This window comes from Mauremys mutica, chromosome 3, assembly GCF_020497125.1.
Source record: "Mauremys mutica isolate MM-2020 ecotype Southern chromosome 3, ASM2049712v1, whole genome shotgun sequence".
In the NCBI taxonomy this organism is placed as follows: domain Eukaryota; kingdom Metazoa; phylum Chordata; order Testudines; family Geoemydidae; genus Mauremys; species Mauremys mutica.
The window spans coordinates 33257625-33273151 of record NC_059074.1 but is presented as its reverse complement, the minus strand read 5'-3'; the positions used below and the strand labels follow the sequence as shown (position 1 = coordinate 33273151).

Genomic DNA, 15527 nt, shown 5'->3' with positions numbered 1-15527 from the left:
GATAGAGTCTGTTCCCCAGTGTTCCGTTCCCAGCTCTGATGGCGCAGAGCATTTACCCCATGTCCCCCTTCCCAGCTCAGATGCCGCAGAGCCTTACCTATGTCCCTGTTCCCCATTCCCTATTCCCATTCCCGCCCCCCTTAGCAAGCATGATTCCAATTTCCCTTCCACTTCCTGTTTCCACTCTATATAGTAATATACTTAGCTATACCATAACCAATTATTTTACTGAAATTTAACTAACCAATCCTAACATATTGTAACATAATTCTCTAACCAATTATATTTCACTACCCTAATTAACTTATATCTAGCAAAATTAATTATACAGCAAACAGAAACAATTAGAGAACCAGACAGGTTAACAATAGAAAAGTGGGGGCCATAAAGATAACACAATACAGAAATGAGGGTATTACGACCACAACCATTGATAAGTGATTTCTTGCCAGACAGGATGCTATCAAACTAAGTTTTCTTTGACCATCTTAAGATCTGTTTCTTTATCTGGTGGTGATGGGGGTTACTTTAATTTGCCTTGTGGATTTTGAAACTTTAGGGTGCACTCCAGTCATATTTTCAAGATTTCTTCATAACCAGGAAGGCTAGTAGCTTTTTTTTAAATCTCAGCCATCATTTTTTTCTTACATAATCACTTACCTCCAGGCTCTGGGGTCAAGAAGAACACCTGTCAGGAGTCTCAAGATAAAAATCACAAGAGTTGGCATCAGTGCATAAGGTTAACATATTACTAATAGTACTTTAGTGACCTTTGATGTGGACGGTTCTCTTTAAGCCATCATTCAACATGACACCGCCACAAAATCTGGCAATCTAATCAGTTCAAATTTAAACAAATTTTGGCAACAGGCAGCTTTATGTGTTCATAGTGATTCATCCCCAGAGCACATCATGTCTGCTCCTCTCTGCAGTTGATAAAATAAAAGCTATCTTATTTACCTAATTGTTTTTTGGAAAGGACAATCGGATTTTCTTCTAAGCTTCTTGAAAAAGTGAAATAGGCTCTTTAACATCCACCTGGACACCCAAATAGAACCAGAAGTGACCTCACTCTCTAAATCTGGGGCACCAAAGCAAGTTAAAAAAAAGATCATAGAGCAGATTCACCTTGTTGACCTGATTAAAGTCTCAAGAGTAGGAAATGGGGACATATACTTGTTTTGAAATTTTGAAAATGTGTGTCTGGGAGAGAGTTGAGGTCACTGATGGAAATAGCAGATGAAGTGGATTTATACTTAATGTTGTGATTATAGCATAATATAAAGCTGTTGTTGCCAGGTTAATTAAAACTCACTGAGGTGAAGGTATGCCTACGCTATGGGGACTATGCCATCCTAGCTGCATTGCTGTAGTGTAGATGCAGCCTACAATGTAGGAAGTTGTAGTGAGGCGGTGGGGATCCCCACCGCACCAGAGAGAGACGAGCCCTTCTGGACACCAGAGTGGGCGGAGCCAGGAAGCCCTGAGCCTGCCCTCCAGAGGGTCAGGTGTGGCACAGGAAGTATAAAGGCCCAACCCCAGAGTTCACTAGGAGGGCAGCCACCAGGGAGGCCAGACACGTCCAGCCTACCTCCCAGTTGGGACCCCCAGCGACTTGCGGCAGACCCAAGGGCTGGCTGGGCTGCCCGAGGCCAGCTACCCAGAGGAGTTGCCGAGCCTGCCCCAGGTCCAGCTATTATGAAGAACCCATGGTGCTGGACCCCCCGAGGACACCACCCTGACCCAGATACCTCAAAAGGGGGAGTTCGGAAGTAGCCCGGGAGCAGCTGAGCCTAGTCTGGCTGCGCCACTGCCAGAACCCATGTCAGTGTGTTGTGGCCAGTATCCCCACTGATGCAGAAGCAGGTCCTCTGCCGCTGCTAGGGCCCCGGGCTGGGACGCAGTGGAGTGAGAGGGCCTGCGTCCCCCCTGCCACCCAACTCGTGGATGGCAGTGTCTCCCGCTCCCAGGCCTTCAGACCTAGGGCTTGGGCTCACTGTGTATATACTGTTATTGCTCAGCCGCTGCCTGAGGCCCTGAGCACCTGACTCACCATTGCCTCACCCTGACCTACGGCCTAGGCTTACGACTATGTTTATTTTTGCCCTCACAAAGGCCGTGAAGGAAGACTCCTGTGGCCGGACCAATTCCCTGCTAGGACTCCTCGCAAACTTAGTGAGGCGGGGGGTCCCCGCCGCCCCAGAGAGAGAGAAGCCCCAGCTAACCTCTCTACAGAAGGGTTTTTCCATTAGTGTAGAAACAACACTTCCCTGTATGACAGTAGGTAGGACCATATCTATACTACGGGAACTTCAGAAGCATAATTATGGCGCCATAGCTATGCCACTGTATCCCCATAGTGTAGATGCAGACTACAGTGGTAGAAGGGCTTTTTCCATCTCTGTAGGAACTCCAGCTCCACAAGCGACAATAGCTAGGTTGATGGAAGCATTTTTCTGCCAACCTTGCTGCATCTACAATGGGGGTTAGGTTGGCATAGCTATGTTGGTCAGGAGCATAGGTGCTGGAATTAAGGGTGCTGGAGGTGTTTATACAGTGTTTAAAGTTTGGTTCAATGACTCTGAGCACCCCCACTATAAAAATTATTCTAGCACCCCTGGTCAAGAGGGTGGATTTTTCACACCCTGACCAACATAGCTATATTGACCTAAGCTTTAAGGGTAGACCAGGCCTGAGTGTCTGCTTTCTCCCTTTGACTGCACTAGCAGTTTGCTGGATAGAACAAGTTTTTCCAGTATTTCTGCGGTAATCTGTGTCCCTCCCTATCCATAATAAAACTACTCTTTGCATGTGTATGGTGTTTGGCAGTACTGTGTATATGAGAACAGAACTCTCAATAGTCATGGAAATAGTCTATAGATTTATAGAATCAAAAATTCCAAAGCATTGTGAGTAATGTTCCAGGAAGAGCAATGAAATCACTAAGCCAATAAGGGGTGAAGCTTAAAAAAAATGCTTGGTATTGTTAAGAAATCTATGTTTAATATATTTCAGGCAGCCTGGACAATCTTACATTTCGAGTTGCATGGAACTTATGCTGTGCACCAGAATTTTATTTTAAATGCACCACCAATTGCATTTTTGAGGGCATTAGATTAGATACACCAAAGCATTGTGCAAACCCTTTTGTGCTTCACTAAATATCAGAATCCTGATCCTGCAAAAGAGGACAAAGAACAGATATGTCTAAGTAACTTCCTGCAGAAGTTATCAACCCTCGCCTCTAACAGTATTGACAGGTAAGAAAGTATGAGTGTGGCACTGGCATTAGTTGACTTAAAAGCATGAGACGACTAAGCTATTAATCCACAAACCAAGCCTGCTTCCCTGCAACCATTCACATTTGCTAGATTCTGGGGGAAAATACAGTTTTGTTCTGGCTCTGGTGCGTGCAATGGAGGACTCTGAGAAGTAGAACATAGCTTGAGTGGTGTGTTCTTTCTCACATTCACTGTGTAGCATAAACCGAGACTACAGTTAATAGTTTTGGTTACTCTAATTCAGAACAAGGTCTCTGGAATCCCTGTAACCAAATAATATTAGACAACTTCCCATGGTGGGTCAGCCACAAACACGATTTATTACCCGTGCACCCACTTATGGCCAGGGTGCCTCTGCGGTGCCCAGCCAACAATTCCTCCCCTTTTTAGGGTGCTCTCATTACATTCACACCAAACAAACAGTCTCACAGACCCTTCTGACCAGGCTTTTATTCTTTTTTCATTTCCCCAATATAGCAAACCAAATCTGAAAATGACAACTCGGTGATTAACCCTGCTGCTCGTGAGCTCTCGCCTCAGGAGTCTCTCATCCATAGCTTACTGCCAAGCATCCTACCTCTGACAGTCTCAACCACTCTCACAACCCCCTTCCTTCACTGCAGCTCCTAGTGAGGAGTATGGTGAAGCAGGGGAACTACCCACCAGCACAGAAGGGGTTAAGGAGAACCTTTGGGCCCAGCTAGCCATGCCCCATTATACCAGTCAGTGTCAGGCCTGGAGAGGGGTTTAGGGCTGACTGGTGAAGAGGCAGGAGCTAGCTGTGTCCCTGCCTGAAGGGACTGAACCCTGGCCTGCTAGCCAGGGCAGCTATTTAGAAGCAAGTGCTGGTTCCCTAGACTGTGAAAAAACTCCTGGCACCAGAGATAACTGACTGAGTGCTCCCCAGAGACATTGTGGGGCTTGCCCTCACCAGCTTGTGGCTGCCCTGCTCAAAGGAACCTGGGACCCCAGCAAGGTGCTTCCCCGGACACAAGAGGGAACCCTACACAGGAAGCAAGTCACCTGATAGATTGAACTAGAGGGGCCAGGCCCCAAGACGAATGGACTGGTAGGAAATAGCCCAGGGCAATGGATTCTGAATCCCCTTTGAGAGGGACACCAACCACCCTGCTCAGGGGTTGACATACACAGGGTTGTGGGCTGGGACCTGATGGAAAGGGAGGGCCCTACCCCTCTTCAGTCTTAAAGGCAGAGGCCACTCAGCCAGCAGGGGGCTGAGAGCAGGCAATCTAACCACTGGGATGCCTGGCCACCCAAGCCCTGTTTCAGAAAGTCTTGGCTAAACACAGTGAGTTAATATGGCTTCAAATGTGTTAGCCTGCATCTTGACAGGGATTTTCTATCTATTAAGCTAATATAACTAAAAAAAAAGCCTTTTTGCCCATCAAGACAGAACTATATAAAAGTTTGATAGGTTGAGCTATGACCATACAGTATTTGGCTAGAATGTAAATGACCATGTAGCACTGTATCACTCACATAGGGAGCTCCGTGAATGGAGACACATGCCAAACTTACCAGTAGGACTGTATAGAGTATAAAAAGTACTCGATATATGACATGTATAGATACATCAACTTTTTACGTTTCCTTTTTTCTCCATATAGGGCAGAATCAAAGCACTACAGAGCTTCTCTCTTTCCAAACACTCCTGGACATGTACTGCATCTGTCATGATGACAGGAGTCCAGGCAACCACAAAGTAATAAGGATTTACCAGCAGGTGCAGAGAACTTCAAAAAGTTAGTTTAAAATTATTTCTGTGTTGAATGCCCCCTGCAACATAGTTTGAAAGGAAGTTAGACCAGAAATCAGGGCTTTCTCTCTGTTTATATTACTGCTTCGGCAGTTCACCTTTATGCATGAAATATTGAAAGATCATGGATTCCAGGATCTCTCTGAATAAATATATATATGTGCATTCAAGTAAATATTAATTACTTTAGACAGCAGAAACGTTACCAGATCATAATAAATGCAGGGCCTATTCAGTGTCTTTTCTCTCAGGCAGTTATTTCAGCAGTAGGGTCTGCTTCAAAATGTCTATAAATAACATATATTCCTCATTCATTAGGACAGCATTTTCTGGAGCTACTACTGCTAGAACACATTCAGCTTAGAATACATCCCCTGGGAGGGGTTTGGGATCTAGAACACGCTGTACACTCCAGAGAGTCTCAGGAGAAATACTATCAGGGGGTCCTACTGATGACATCTTAAGAATAAGGGGGGGACTTACATCCTTCCTATCAGTCTTTAAATTCCCTGTTCCTTTAAGATAGCAACAGAAAGGGCCCAGCAACTACTCTGTCAGTAGGTCCCACCTTCCTGAGCTGCTTGCAGTACTTGATTTGACTCTCTTCGGCAACGATAACAATCAAATAAAAGCACCATCTCCTTGTGCATCAACATCCCTCTCGGCATTCAAATCTCTCCTTTGAAACATACTTGTTATGCCAAGTTTCTCCCCTGCCTTCTGCCCCAAAGATATCTGGACTTTGAGCTGGAGTATGATGTGTATAAACTGCATTGGTTGATTGAGATTGCTAGGGCTTGTTCAGGCAATACTATGAGAGCTGCAGCTGCAGGAGGGCCTGAGTCAGCCAGGGCTCACTCCAGAAGGGACAGATTGAAATACTGAAAGTGTGATACTTATTGCTCATGCTCCAGTGCCAGCCATATGGTGCAGAGCACAAGCAGCTTCATGCTGAGTCACAGCTCTATGGTGATAAATAAGACGAACCCCTTGGGGGATCTGACATCTTCCCACTATTGATTCCGCTCTCATCCTGTTTTATAGGACACCTCTTCACTACTCCCCTCACAGGCGCCGGCTTCCTCCTTGCCCCAGGGGTGTCAACCCTCGCTCTGCCCCAGGCCCCACCTCCACTCCACCTCTTCCTGCCCCCACTCCACCCTTTCCCCCAAGCTCTTCCCCTGCTCCGCCCCACCTCATCTCTTCCTGCCCAGTTCTGCCCCCTCCCCCGAGCATGCCCCGACATCGTGCCTCCCTCTCTTCCCAGTGCCTCCTGCACAGTGCGGAACAACTACTTAATAAATAATAATTTCCTTTTCACTGGAATTTTCCATTGCACAATGTGTCTATTTCAATGCTTGTTTACTATTGTTTTCCCTAAAACTCCTACCTCACCATCAGCGTGAAGAAATTCAATGCAAAAAACTATGGTAATGCAATGTGGTGATTGAGAATTTAAACTCCTAAGGCAGGGAACTCAAACCAGCTGTAATTATATTGTAGCTCAGCTGTGTTGCACATAGTTGGCCCAATCCTGCATAAAGTACAAGTCAGAGGATTTCCTGTGTTATTTATCTTCGTTATATGTTTCATATAAAATCAAAACACTCATTTTTATAACATAGTTTTTCTGACATTACACTACATTCAGGTGTGACAGATATGGCAATTTCCTGCAATATTTTTGGATTTGTGTGTAATTCCATGAGGGAGTAACCACAGCTGCTCCAAGAATTAAGAACGGTCGGGGTGACTAAGCAAATTCTCTAAGATTGTAACATCTCCAGAGTGGCACCACCACCTACTCATATTTACCAGTTCAAACTAGTTTTTTCAGCATCTAAGAGACCAAGAAAGGACTTTTGGATAAATAACCTGAGTATAAACTGACTCAAAAGGGCCTTCTTTCTAATCCAGAAAGGTTAGGACCTTCCATCCCAGGGTAGCCCCAATTCTCCCTTAGAAGGGTTGGAAGGACTTTGGCCAACTGAAGCCCCACAAAACTGATGGGTGACCTCTGATAAGCTTTGAGCATGTGTACAGGAACTTTTATTTTTATATATATTTTTTCTTTGTAATACTTAGATCTTAAGAATAAATGTGTTTGCTTATAAGGGCTGTGTGGTAACCTGTCACTGCTGGCAACTACAGCTGTTCATAGCCTTTGAAAGAAAGCAAAGTGCAGACACTGACCTGTTTATGCCACCTGACTTTCTGGCAATATTACCGTGGAAGCAGGAACTATTCAGCCTGGAAAACCTCCAGTCAGGGGAGAGAGAAAGGCAGGTCTCTGCCCAAGAGAGGTGATAGCTGAGGAGCCAGGAGTCTAGAGTGGGGTGCCTTTGTGTGGACTTAAGGAAGCCAAATAAAGTTATTGGGATTGACAGCCATCCTCTTCCTCACATAGAAGAAGTATTTGCAGAACTCCGTGCAGCAAAGATGTTTTCTGCTCTTGATTTGCAGAGTGCATACCACCAGGTTATGTTTCATGAAGACAGCAGAGACCTCACAGCATGTATTACACATTAGGGACTATTTCGTTTTAAATGTGTTCCATATGGTCTTGCATCAGCCCCAAGTGCCTTCCAAAAAATGATATCATTGATTCTGAAGAATCAACATGGAGTTCAGTGCTATTTGGATGATATTATATATTATATATTATATAACAGATGAATACTAAACTGAACATTGCTGGATTGTTAAAGGCACGACCTGATGCCCCAAACGAGGATGATGTGAGAAAAACAGTTGAACAGAACCAAGCAAAGTATAAGGCTTTCACAGACAAACGGCAGGGTGCTAAGGAACCAAAGTTTGAGAGTGGTTAGTTCGTTAGAATACGAAAACCTAGAATCTTACGCAAAGGGGACCATAAATTCACAGCTCCTCTTAAAATCATAGAGAAGAAGGGACCTTACACCTATTGACTTTCTGATGGGCGGGTATGGAATGCTTCTTATCTTGCACCTGCCTATGCACAAAGAGGAGATCATGCCAACACCCAGTCTGCATTGGATGACTTCACCATAGAACCAACACAACAAGACATTGCATTGGAACCGGGGCTTGAGAGACGGCCTGTCAGACCCAGATGACCACCTGTCTGGACTAGAGACTATGTTATGTAGTATCTACAGTGTTTTCAGTGTAATATTTCTGCCAATAGTATAATGTCTTGTTTCCTATTTGTTCCTGTGGTTAGAACAACAATGTTTATTTTAATTGGGAGAGTTTCTTAAGAGAGGAGGGAATGTGGTGTTTAGATGTGCTTGTAATTATTAGAACTGGGAGCTGTTGGGAGTCTGAAAGGACAGGAAACAGGGAGGACGGGGGGAGGAGTTGAGGAGGCTGAGTGCGAGTTACCGAGTGTGCAGCAGCAGCTTGGTAAAGAGGTTTCCACTGTAAAAATAAAGTCCTGTTGAAGCTTGTTAGTACTTTGCCTGCTTGTTACAACACCACTGCAACAGGAATTGTGGACAGATTGAAAGGTAGAGCTAGAGAGGCTCTGACTGGAGAGAGACAGAGTGTGAGTAGAAACCCACCTGCTTGCACACAGGGAGCAACAGAGAGTGAATTGGGGAGAGGCAGCATCAGTACAAGAGAGAAGACAAGTGCCAGCATGAGGAGAAAGAGAGAAGGACAAGGAGCAACATCATCAGCTCCAGATGGAGAAACTGCACCCACAGAACCATGGGTGAAGCAAAACCCCACATACCCGTCTCAAATGCTTCCTCACTTTAGGGAGGGTGATGACATGGATGTGTTTTTAAATGCCTTAAAACAGTGGTTTTCAACCTTTTTTTCAATTGCAGTCCCCTAAAAAACGTTTTAATGGATGTGCGGCCCCTTTGGAAATCTTAGACAGAGTCTGCAGACCCCCAGGGGTCCGCGGACCACAAGTTGAAAACCACTGCCTTAGAAACTGGGTGTGAATTGAACAAGCTGATGGACATAGTATGGTATGTGCCTCCACTATTGTCAGGGACAAAGGCTTTGGACATTTCCCCTCTAATGGACAGAGAGAACTATAAAGATTATGAGTGATGTAAACAAGCTTTGTTGGAAAAGTTTAAGCTGACCTATAAAAAGTATATGAGAGGGTTTGGGGAGTTCAGAAAAAAGGGGAAATGCCCGATGGTGAGGTTTTTAAAATTCAAATTAAGGGTTATGTAAGAAAATGGGGAACCGGGGGTGGAGTGGGCCGGGGTTACTATGGTCAATGAGGACTACACATTAATGGGTTCAGAACAATTCTATACACTCTTCCACCCCAACCTGAAATCTCAGTTAACAGACAAAAATACCAGATATGTAACTCTAGCTGAGAAGTGGGCTGACCATTTTGTGGAGGCTGAGCCTGAGTTTGATAGAAAACCTAACAGGAATGAAATGGGATCAGAGGACAAGGATCGGGCCCAAGCAGAAACCCATATCCAGTGGGGAGGGAAACCACTTCCAACAAGCCCTGAGATGGGTGGGAAATAGCAGTGTTCCATATATGGCCAGCAGGGTCACTTTGCCCAGGATTTCCCACTCTGCCCACTGAGACTCAGTGCAGTGCTGGAAGGGCCAGCTACACCCCAACCTCACCATTAATTGTCTGACTAAATGTCTGGCGACAGGGAGTCACACATCCAGTCTGCCGATGACACATAATGTTCATGCTGAGCCATTCACACCCCAAACCACCACCCACATGTCATGCTGCACCCTCCTGGCTGCAGATCCATTGGATTGCCAGCGGGAGTGAAAGGTGGTAGTCAGTGGGGATACATTCATTAGATGGAGAGACACTGGGACTGCTAAAACTAAGTTAAGCCCCATGTCATGAAACCCCATCAAATGTCCCCAGGGTGTGAAATCTCAGTTAAAGTTCCTGGTGGAAAAGCCTTTGTTCTACCTACAACAACAAAAAATGGAGATATACCAATCTCCTAGAACTAGAAGGGACCTTGCAAGGTCATCTAGTCCAGCCCCCTGCCCTCACTACCAGGACCAAGTACTGATTTTTGCCCCAGATCCCTAAGTGGCCCCCTCAAGGATTGAGCCCACAACCCTGGGTTGAGCAAGCCAATGCTCAAACCACTGAGCTATCCCTCCCCTCCAAAGAGTTCTATGCAGGCCCAGATTGGTCAGGGGTGCTTGTTGTAGGTATAATGTCAGATGCTCCATATTCTTTGCTTTTGGGGAATGATATAATGACTTTGAAAGCAGAATGGATAAATCAGACCTAAGTTAGCTTCAGACCTGTGAGAGACTGTTGTAGCCAAAATGCAAATAGTATAGGTGACAGGGAGAAGGGGGTGTGGATCCCCCCCGCCATTATACAAGAGGAATTAAGTTATTTTCCCAAAGTGCAGATGCTGACCTGCTTAGGCAGTCTGGCTTCCTGGGGATATTAGGCAGGGAACTATGCAGCCTGGAAAAACCCTGGTCAGGAGGGAGAGAGAGACACGTCTCCACCCAAGAGAGGTGATGGCTGAGGAGCCAGAAGCCTTGAAGGACCACCTGTATATTGCCTTGAACTGTGATATAGAGGTTTGGGGCCTGCAAGAGTGACTGTAAGCCACCTTTGCAGGCCTCCCTCAAGTTACCCAGTGCTCCAATCAGTTGATTCTAAGATTCTTTCCCTTATGTAGTCATTTACGTCTATGCAAAATACATGTAAAACTCTGCCATCACTCCATGTGAGTGAAGAATTTTGATTTGTGTAAGGGGACTCTTGTCCCATTACTAAAACTCAGCAGGGGTGTTTTAGTTGGCTAGCTCCCAGTACCAAAAGGAAGGGGAAGAGTCAGTGGAAATCAGGACCCTGAGACTGACAGTCCCCAAGAAGAATGGGGAGAGGCCTATGCTCCAGGTCAGCCTGATTGACAGGGTGGGCAGGCTAATTAGGGAGTCAGGAGGGTCCCATCCTCCGTGTGAACTGGAATTGCCTAGGTCAGACAGAGTGGGGCTGAGCTAAGGAGAGAGCAGGGCAGACATGTCAAACCTGTGGAAAATGCAGAAATTGGGCTTGTTTTCGGCTTAAAATGGCTTGTGAGTTGCTTGTTGGCTAGTTTTTGGTTTGTAGCTTGTTGCTTCTTTTTTTTTTATTGGCTTCCAGCAAGCAAGGGTAAGGGGGAGGTAAGCAGGAGCAAGGCGGGGAGAGAGTCAGGGATTTACAGTGGGCCCACCACAGTCCCAGACTGCACACCGGGGGGAATCTAGTCACATAGAGTGTTGGGGTTCTTAGGGATTGGCTTGTTTTGGCCTTGTTTTGAAATGGGATTAGATTGATTTTTGGTTTATTGTGAAAGTCGGGATGCTTATTTACCACATGAAAGTTGGCAACTGTGGAGCAGGGGCCCAAGCTGTGCTGGGAGCAGAGTCACAGAAGCAACCCAGAGAGCAGACCTGCGCTGGGAGAAGAGCTGTAGCAACCAGAGACAGAGGGGCCAGAGAAGCAGCCCAAGGAGCTGGAGGCAGAACAGCAGCAGCAGTGCTGAGGCAGAGTGGAGCTGGAGCTGAGGCAGAGTGGAGCTGGAGCTGGGGCTGGAGCAGTCCAGAGCCAGGTGCAGTGAGCAGCTGGGGAGACCAAGGGGGAGGGGGCCCAGCGCAGGGAGATACCCCCAGCCAAGAGGCCCTGCAGGCCAGACTTGGAGGGGGATCATAACCCCGATGGGGCAGGGGCAACACTGAGAAGAAGGGTCCCGCCACCTAAAGCCTGAGGGTGTGTGGCCACCACCAGAGCAAGTGTTCAACCCACAGCATCCCTGCAGCACTGCCAGGGCCTGAGAAGGAGGCCTGGGACTTGTGAGGAACAGACTGAACTTCCCTTACATTCCAGAGACTGCTAGTTGTGATGTCCCCGTGCCACAGACAGGGGCGGCTCTAGACATTTTGCCGCCCCAAGCACGGAGGGTCCGCTGGTCCCGCGGCTTCGGGTCTGCTGAAGCCGCAGGACCCTCCACAGGCACGCCTGCGGGAGGTCCACCGAAGCCGCGGGACCAGTGGATCCTCCGCAGGCAAGCCACCGAAGGCACCCTGCTTGCCGCCCTAGCGGCGACCGGCAGAGCGCCCCCTGCGGCTTGCCACCCCAGGCACTTGCTTGGAGCGCTGGTGCCTGGAGCCGCCCCTGGCCACAGAGTGGGGTTATGTGTTTTCCTTTAACTTTTCTCATTTTTTCCTTACAATTTATTAAACAGCAATCAAATAAAAAAAGATTTGCTTTGAACTGTAGGTAATGATCAGTGGGTCAGGGAAGCATCCAGTGCCGAGAGAGCACTCTGGAGTAGAGACACCTTAACCTCTACCCTAAGTGACCATAACAGGGTTGGGGGTCGAGTCCCCCAGGAATCCTGGGCCCAGCCTTGTTGGGGTTATGAGGACTTTGCCACACAGGAGAGTGGAAGGGGAACCCTCAAGGTCAAGGCAGGCCTCTGGGTAAAGGAAGTGGGAGCGAGGACTCAGATCCTTTTGCTAGCGTATATCACCAAGCAGTGTATAAGCCAGGAAAGTTCCCCACAATAGCAGGACCATTCCCATGCTTACATTTGGTAGTGCTCTATACCTGCTCTAGGAGATAAATATATTTATGAATGAGGTCTCTCAATGCCCTTATGTAGTTGATAATTATTCCCATTGTACTGATGGAGAAACTAAAGCACAGAGAGGAGAAATGTCTTAAGCAAAGATACTTGGTCAGACAGTAGCAGAACTGAGGCTCTAATTCAGGTAGGGGCATTTGAGTACTACTGCAAAGAAATAATAAATTATAATAACCAGAACTCACATCTGTGTACTCCCACTGCTGTGCTTTAACCATTAGATCATACTTTGCCAGAGTATAGTTCTTCAAAAGGGATGAATCAACATGGTCCATACATCAGAAGGGAAGACTGAAAGATTATAAGCAAATAATTCATATAGGATTTCATAGAAAACTTAAGATAAGTACAGTGGAAGGTTAAGCACCAGTGAGAGGTCATTGTATGTAAATGAAAGTGGAGAGCACTGAGTTAAGTCATCTGATTATTTATCTCTTATTAAACTTCACTTGACTATCTGTCTGAGGGATACATAAATGCTAATGTGACCCTGTGGAGAAAGTATTCTTGAAAGCATAATAAATTTGAATAGTAGATAGATATCCTAGAAATAAATACTCAGGGCAATGCTAAAATGGCACTTACGACAATACCACTTAGACATTAGAGACATTACAATAATTGGTTTCATGTAAAACAGATAGCTAAAGACATTGGATTAGTTCCCAGGAGCATGCTAGAATACATATCAGAGATGAGTTCTTTAATTGAATGCATCTTGGAATAGGTATAATAGCCTACAATATATATAGTATGTCACAAACCTTAACAATGATGGCTACATTTCATTTTGCACATCATCCTGTTCCCTCTAAGTATCTTAAAGGTACAGTAGCTAATCTATTTGTTTAAATTATGCTTTTATACTCTGTGAGGCAGGAATCCCACCTTCATGAGTTTTCCTGCAAAAAACCTAGCACAGTACTGGAGCAATATAAATAATAAATATATTATGCGTTTATAAAGAATTTATCAATGGGATGCATATTTAACATATGTGCACTTTAAAATGTCTTTATATTGTGAGGGAGTAACATTTTCTCTATTTCTTGTGGAACATATTTCACATTTTATTGTATAGGAATATGAATCCTAACCCTGCTTTCTGCATTCTCAAATTTGTTCCACTGGACTAGGTTACAAGACTAATTTTTAAGCATTTTTTTTCCATTTTCCATTTTAACTGTCCTCTTAGAAGCTGGGAAATACTTTGCACCTACATTTTTTGTACTTTTCCTATTTGATTAGTAGTAATCTTACTTTTTGTTTTGAAAAGAGCAGAAATTAAGAGGCCTGATTATCCACTAACTTCCACTGTTTGTAATGTAAAACACTACCAGCAGTGTGAGTGGAGACTTCTGGTATGGTAAGATCTTGCACTCACTTTGTATTGGTATACATTTAAATATAAATCCATAGATATTAAGTCAGAAGGGATCATTATGATCATCTGTTCTAATTCTTGCAACAAGGCAAGAAGTAACAAGTAACAAGGTGCAACATGTCTATCATTGCCCAACAACAATTGCAAATTGTGAAGGGCATTATCATAAAAGTATAGCTTTGAAAATAAAAGGCCAAATGCAGTGCAAATGAAATAAAAATATTACCATGCAAATGTAAGAAAATATTAAGATGCAAATAAAGATTATTTTTTTAAAGTGACATAAAAGAAAGATTGTGATTTCCTTGGGACAGTGTATTAAATCCAGAGATTGACTTGCTGTAACATGATTAGAGTGTCACAATCTCCCTCCTTGTCTGCTCCTCCAGGGAGAGAGTAAACTGCACCAGATCTAAACCCAGCACAAGATTCATTTTCTGACATGCCAGTCATTTGTGGGCATGCTGGGGATTTAGAGTGAAGTCTCCAACCACTCTCAACCCATTTCCACTGATTTGTGTTGGGGAATGGAGTATAGTGGCTCCATAGAACCTACTTCCCCCCTTGTACTGCTACTCATCATGTAGGTCACCAAAGCAAGGGACTAAAGGGTGTTTTATGCCCCTTACTGTGGATGCCAGGCCACAATTTGGACCCCAATGGGCATTCAGTAGTTAACACACTTTTCAAAATTTCCAAATATAAAACATATGTTAATATTCAGCTCAAATCAACAAAAGCAACTTCTTAAGGGCATAAACTTACTTGCTATTATGCCTCAAGCAACATGCTGTGCTGTGCTTTGCTTCTCTTCTCTTTTAACAATACAATTATAAGGGAACCTAGAAAAGATGGTATCCTTGTATATTAAGGAATGAAATATCTATTACTGAATTGAAAAGGGCATTACATCTTTTTACATTACATACATTATAAGTATTGTGGAGAATATTGGAGCTACGTTTTGAGATAGCCTCTCTCTTGCTGTCATTTTTCCCATTACTAGGATGTCATTTTTCCATTACTAATGTGTCCCTTGTTCTGGTTATCCAGGCTTTAACATTGGGTTGTTCTCTCTTTTTCCACTAGGAATCTATGGTATATTATACAGCCACCCAGAGTTGGGTAATCAGTTTACCTCCTTTTGATACTGTCGAAGAAAAACTAAGTTCTCGCTTTTTGTTTGGGTGCAGCAAAACCAAATACTTTATTATTTCTCCAGTAATTACCATGGAGGGAGAGAGTGCCATAGGACACAGGGTCCTGGACAGGTCTCTCAACTGGTAAACAATTACATCAAGCCTTTATACCTTCGTTACAGACAATTTCTAGCAATAATACAGACAGTAAAAAGCAACAACTACATTTTGTTTATACATAAGCTTTTCTGCTATCTTACTAGAAAAAGCAAGACTGCACATTGCAAGGTCGTAATACTTTCACACAGTTCACTCTGTCTTACATTATCTTGCTTCTACAAATCTCACGTCATA

The 15527-nt window shown here is 44.7% G+C and overlaps 1 long non-coding RNA gene across 1 annotated transcript in view; it reads left to right on the top strand.

Moving 5' to 3' along the window:
- LOC123365649 overlaps positions 1-5161 on the top strand; it is a 62310-nt gene extending 57149 nt beyond the window's left edge. Inside the window, exons 3-4 of the long non-coding RNA XR_006577678.1 lie at positions 3016-3260; positions 4910-5161. This is a non-coding gene — a long non-coding RNA (uncharacterized LOC123365649). The remainder of the gene's footprint in view (positions 1-3015; positions 3261-4909) is intronic.
- The last annotated feature ends 10366 nt before the right edge of the window (positions 5162-15527 follow it).